Here is a 6,547-nt window from a genome sequence, read left to right as displayed (position 1 = left end):
CTCTCTCATTTTTCTTCCCCCTCTTCCTCTTTTTCTCATCTTTAATGTGTGAAAAACGTAAGCTCCTTCTTCTATGCCGTGGATCTAGATCAAGGCTCTCAGCGTGTGCCCTGTTACTCTTTAGAACCGAATAATTCTTCATTGGGGGTTGGGAGGGCGAGCGACCTGTGCGTTGCAGAAAGTTTAGCAGCTCCCTTGTTCTCGCCCTACTCCCGGTCAGTAGGGCCTCCCCCAGTCAACCTCATTGTCCCCCAGAGACCATTCAAAAATGTCTCCACACATTTCCAAATGCCCTCTGGGGAGCAAAGTTGCCCCAGCTGAGGATCCTTGATCTAGAGTATGCCATTTAGTCCGATCTCAAGACATATCTTCTGGCAAGGGAGCAACAGCTGGAATGGAAAGCTTCCTGCGGAATGATTCCGTCACTCTGCAGGCCACCCTCCTCCTCCCTCCTCATTCCCCATCTTCCACCCTCTTTCGTCCATCACCCACGTCGGGACGAGCAGGGAGTGAAGGTGGCACTAAAGCATTCAGGAGTCAAGATAAATAATATTCTAATGCAACCTTTCTTTAAAATCAAAATAAATGCAAAAAAATAAAAATAATAATCCGTGATGAACAAAAGATCGAAAACTTTAACCGACCAAGCTCCAGCCAAATTCATTGCAATCCAAAGACAGACCAGCAGGTGCTGAGACCCGGCTTTGCGGGATAGCACCGCCAAGAACAGAGCGGACTTGTCAGAGTAGGTGACTCGGCTCAGTGACATCCTTGCTGGGCAGTGCACGTTTGTTCCTCGGACTCCAACCCAACCATCCAGTGTTCAGGGCACTGGGGACAGGTAGCCCAGAGGGTGAAAAGACTTGGATTCCTTTTCTTCCTCTTTTCTCCCAGGGGACCTACAAAAAGAGAAGTCACTGAGAGGTCACTTCTAGGCCCGAGTACGGAGTAACGGTCTTGCCCGTTATCTCTCTGGCCCAGCAGACTGGACTCTCAGCTTATCTAACTGACTTGGGGTGGGGAGGGATTGGCCAATCCCAAGGCCCAAACACCTGGTCTCAGATTTCAAGTTTGAGACCTTCTTTACAGGGGAAAGATGAAGGCTAGACCCCCTTCCCATCAATCTCCCCCATCCTGGGGCCCAGGTCAGAGGCATCCTGTCGCTCAGTGGTTGGGATGACCAATAAGGTGAGCTGTTCTCAGGAGCCAGCAGCACAAGAAGCGTTCCATGCCGTTTCATTTGAACAGCCCTGTTTTACAGATGGAGAAACGGCATCTCAGGGCGCTTAAACAAGTTGCCCAAGATCACGCAGCAAGTCAGAGGTAGACCTCAACCTAGGTCTCCCAGCTCCTCATCCACCCCAAGCTGCCTTCCCTCTGCCTCCTGGCACTGACCGCCCTTCTCTGCAGCCTGCTTCCTCCCCACGTTGACCCTGTTTTCAAAGCCCAGGCAAAGATATTCCAATGGCTGCAATGACCACAGTAAGGTCTTATTTAAAAGTGGAAATAACGTTTTGGAAGGTCTACTGCAGACCAAACACTGTGCTTCGCTGAGGCTCTTACATCCGTTATCCCCCTTACTCAGTCTTTATAATCATCCTACACATTAGGTATTGTCATCTCTAGTCTATGTATCTACTACGGAAGCTCAGAGAGGACAAATGACTTGACCAAGTTCATACGCCTAGTGAGAAGTGGTAAATCGGACCCTAGTCCGACTCCTATGTCTTTGCTTCCTTAATGCTTGAATGCGTTACCCCCAGCCAGTCTAGCCAACGGGCGCCAATGTCTTCAGCATCTGGGAAACTCCCAAGTCTCTGGCTCACTGTTTGCCTTTATGTCCATAGGGGTTTCAAACTCTGCCTCTTGTCTCAAGAGTCAGTCCAGCCCCACACCCTGCAGAGGGTGGGTCTTGCCATCTCGAGAGGCAGGTAGTGTGACACGTAGTGAAATGACAAGTCCCCGAGTCGGCCCCTCCGTGCCTCCGTTTTCTCATCTGTAAACTGAAGCTGATGACAGCGTCTACCTCTAACGAGAGCAACCCCAGCCATGCTCTCGGAACAGCGCCTGGCACGTGGAGCGGGGGGGTGGACTTGCCGAGAAACCAGGACCAGGACTGGACCTGCGACCCTCATAAGCAAATAAGCACCGTCGATGGTGCTTCTGCTCTGCGTGAGGACTCCCGGGCTCCCGAGCGTGGCTTCACAGGGCTTAGTCAGCATCTCGTTCGAGAGGAGAGACAACACACACGGGCCTAGATTTGGGGATGTTAGGCCAGTCCTATTATCTCATTAACGTTTAACCTTTTCTGAGATCGAGATCCAGACCATGCCCAGGAGCCCAGGAGCCCTTCTTGTGCCTCTTTCTCGACATCAGTGCCCCAACAGAAGATGTATGAAGAACCAGACAAAGTCCCCCCACCACTTAGCACAGAACCTGGCACCTAGCAAATGCTTAGTAAATGGATCATATTCTTTATCAGACATATCTGATTAAAGGGAAGTCATGCCCCCCATGTCAGGATAGAAGGTGCAGGAGGGCAAGGAGCGAAAGCTGGACTTTAGCTGCATCCTCCTCTGCAGCCTGCAGCACAGGGCCGAACCCCCGAGAGCATTTCAGAATTCCACCGTCTCTGAAATCAGCAGACGGCCAAGGAACGGCAGTTACGCTGCGCCTCAGTTTGATTTCTATCTCTTTCTCAACTTGCTGTGCAACCTGGAGCAAGTAACTTCTCCTATCTGGGACACGCTCAAAAAAATTCAAGTTCTCGATCTGCCTCTAACGCCCCAGTCCCGTCTGTAATTCTCTGAATTTGAAGAGTCCCAGAGGAAAAGGGCCTGGGGCACTGACTCCTTACTTCCTGCTCACCTCTTTAGTGGAGAGAGGGTTGGAACGACTTCCTTCGTCGCCTCCGACAGGGACTCTCCCATCTCTAGGTGCGTTGGAGTCCTGTGCCCCAAGACCAACCCAAGGGTTAGGGGGAGTTTGTCTTGCCTTCCCACTGTCCTCCCTCCCTAGGTCATCTTGTCCTGGAAAAGGAATCTTAACGGTTACAAAAACAACACTCTGGAAACACAGGAGGGGCTCGAACCCTGTTTGCCCAGTAAGTGAATGAATGACGGACGAAAACACGTCTTCTTTAAGATCGAGCTGGGCAGATCCACCCCGAAATGAGATCTTAGGCAGGGATTTTCATAACAATAACAACAGCGGCAGCTAATATTTGAGAAGCACTTTCTATGCGCCAAGTGTTTTTAGTGTTCCGTATCGTTCAATCTCCTAAAGGACTCTGTGAGGCCAGTACCATTGATATCCGTACAGGACAGGCAAAAAGACTGAGTCTCGGCATGGTGAAGTTACTTGCCAGGTGAGTGTCGAAGCCAGGGTTTGAGACCAGAGCCTGCATTCCTACCCTCCACACTTCACTCCTCTGGGGTGGTGAATAAATGGCACAGGGCGCTCAAGTTCATTCTCTAACGTGACCCTGGAAGTTAGTGGGGCGGGGGATGACATGGGAAGCGCGAAGAACACGCTTCTCCGAATTAAAAGGATCCTGGCATCATTCCTGGCCCTGTCACTCGTGAGCCGGCCTACCCTGGCAGACATCTCCTCTCCCAGTCTCCGTTTGCCCACCTCTGAGTTCATTCAAGGATGACGGCCTCACAGGGTTGATAATAAATATTAACAGCTATCATTAATCAAGGACCTACAATGTGCCAGGACCAAGGGCTTTTCGTGTGGAGACTTATTTATCCTCGCTGCTCTCCGAGGAGGCACTCTAACCCCCATTTTGGATGGGGGAGCAAAGGCACTTAGAGGCTAGACTCGTTCAAGGACACGCAGCTCGAAGTGAGGATAGAGGCACCGCAGCTCTCTGTGGGCGAGAGCCCCTGGCTCTGAAAGGAACACATGGCCCCAGCCCTGGTGATTGACATGCCTGTGCTCATGGATGTCTGCACTGACTGCCGGAGAAACAAAGAGCAGCACAAAAATCGACTATGAGGATTGATATTGTTCACTGACTTTGGCGAACGACATTGGGTAATTTTGCCTTTGAAGTTTTCCCATTCTGAACAATACAAGAGAATCTGTGTTGCTTTGTTAGGCAGGAACAAGCTTGGGCAAATGCTTGCAGGGTGGTTTCTGCTCTGAACCAAAGGCAGTGACATTCCAGACCCCACTGGCTGTGAAATGTGGGCGCATCTCAGCTCTGCTCTCCCCACCCAGGCAAGAATAGCAGCTGCTACTGATAACATCAGTAGCCACCTGCATGCACAGCAGCCCGCTGCCTGTCCGGTGGGATCTGTGTCACGTGGGAGATGCTTTACGTTCATTAATTTGCCTAACCCCTACAGCTCCACGACGTAGTCCTATCGTTACCCCATTTTGCAGATGAAGAAACTGAGACCTCAAATCTAAGTCCCAGAGCCTGCGTGGGGAAGAGCTGGGAGTTGGTCTTGAACAGTCTGATGGCAGAGCCCATGCTGCCCCCACCTTTCAGTCTCGAAAGTTCTCCATAGTCTTTCTCATAAGCCCCGATGGTACTTATCTCCATTACAGGTGAGGAGACTTAGGCTGTGCTCACCTGGTCGGTGCCTGCAAAGCCCAGAGCCTTTCCCAGGCACCTGCTTTGCGAGTCCACCTTCAGGCCTGCGAGGTAAGTCTGGACCCAGGAAATGGACCACTGAGGGACCTAAGAGCAGACGTTTGCAGTTAGAGAACAAATAATTCGACCACTGGCATCCGGGCTGGTGCAGCCACAGGCCATGGCCTGTGTTGCTCACCCTGCCTGCCGGTGAGTCCACCTGGCTGTGGGCTGTGACCTGTGGTGGGCCCAGGGGCCACCAAAAATGTCCCACTTGGGGACTCCTGACCAAGCAAAGGACCAGAGCTTGTGCTTTGAAACCTGCAGGAAGTGTCCTTCCCAGAAAAATGTTATACCCCCTGTTATATCCGGGAAAGGAGCTCTAGGAATAACCACTGAGTCCTTGTCCTAAGCTTCCAATTTGGGGGCCAGTGTCCACGGCCCCCAGGAGGCCAGCAGCCAACACCTCTGGCTAAAGAATAGGTTAAGTGAGGATGATTAATGGGTGTGTCACCATTCCCTAGAAACTTCTAAAGTGTCTCTTTGGCAACATCTGCCCCACCCCAGGTCCTACGATTACTTCATATTCTCCAATCTGCTGCCCTCGGCTGCCCTCACGGCTCACTGTCATCTGAGACCTCCAGCTCAGGCAGGAGAGAAGGAACAGCAAGCGCGGGGCGGGGCGGGGCACAGCACCCCAAGATGTGTGTGAGGGGGACCCCAAGATGAGTGGTGGGGGATCGATGAGGTGTGGCCCTGGCCAGGAGATGGGGGTGTAAGCAGCGGTTTACAATCGCCTGTTTGATGACGTAAAGAAGAGCTCACGAGACCATTTCCGTGATCCCACGCACAAGCGCATGGCGCGGAGGGACCATGCCAACGTGACGACCGCGGCTGCTCCCGCGTGCTGGGGTGAGCGATGAGGCCTTTTCGTGCAGCCCGTTATGTTCTGATCTGTTTTACAACCATCATGTGTTTCCTGCATGAGAATGAGGGTCGAGAAAAGGCGACGTCTACAGTGAACGTGACCCGAGGAGTCAGACAAGTGTGAGTTTAAATACGGGTCCCGCGACGCGTTAGACAGGTGAGCTCGGCTGTGACGGACCTACCTCCTCTGAAAAAGGGGGCTGATGAACGGAGACCGACACACAGAGATGCTGACTCGTGCTGCCGGCTGTTCTCAGCGGCAGGTGCTCGCTTCCTCATCGAGGGTCCTGTGCCCCTGGAAGTCCCCTCCCTGCTCACAGCCCGGGGACGGTACAGGTTCGCCTTCGCCTCCAGACCCTCTGTCCCGAGGCTGGTAGGTGAGAGAAGGGTTGCACTGGGCGCCTGTTGCTGAATCAAAACTTGTGAAACCCCTGGGTTGCTTCTTTCTCGTTTGAAAGAGCGGTTGGTCTCACTTGAGAAAGAGGCTGCAGGAGGCGGCCCCCTGGACCGAAGCGGGAGGCTGTGCACGGGGGCTGCTTCCCCCGCTCGCTCATCTTCCCCAGAAGCCATCTGCGACACTCTCTGGACATGACTGTTCTCTGTGCTCCCTGAGAAACCCAGGCACTTTTTTTTTTTTTTAATAACATCTTTATTGAGATATAATTCACATACGATACAATTCACCCATTTCAAGTGTCCGTTTCAATGGTTTTTTCTATATTTCAGAGTTGTATAACCACTATCAATTTTAGAAAATTTTCATCACTTTAAAAAGGAACCCCCTCCCTATTAGCTGTCCCTACCTCATTCCCCCAACCATAGACAACCCCTAATCTGCCTCCATCCCAGGACCAGGCAGGCACATCTCAGTCTCGAGGCTCCTGCCCCACCTCTGGGTCCAGCTGCCACACTAGGACGCTGCAGCCAGAATCTGCCACCTCCATCCCGGCGGCCACACCCCAGGCTGGGGCAGGAACACACAGGCAAGCTCGCACGTTTCACAGGACAGCCCCAAAGCTTGCGGAGGCAGAGCCG

General features: G+C 52.5%; 1 long non-coding RNA gene across 1 annotated transcript; it reads left to right on the top strand.

Annotated features, from left to right (window-relative positions):
- The first annotated feature begins 3,769 nt into the window (after positions 1-3,769).
- On the top strand, positions 3,770-6,110 carry LOC120600677 (uncharacterized). Its single transcript, XR_005652258.1, has 3 exons — positions 3,770-4,041; positions 4,393-4,560; positions 5,153-6,110. It is a non-coding gene; the product is annotated as an uncharacterized LOC120600677 (long non-coding RNA).
- Positions 6,111-6,547: the final 437 nt, after the last annotated feature.

Source organism: Pteropus medius, unplaced genomic scaffold (genome assembly GCF_902729225.1).
Source record: "Pteropus medius unplaced genomic scaffold, Ma_sr-lr_union100, whole genome shotgun sequence".
NCBI classification, from domain to species: Eukaryota; Metazoa; Chordata; class Mammalia; order Chiroptera; family Pteropodidae; genus Pteropus; species Pteropus medius.
This window is presented reverse-complemented; position numbering and strand designations above follow the sequence as displayed.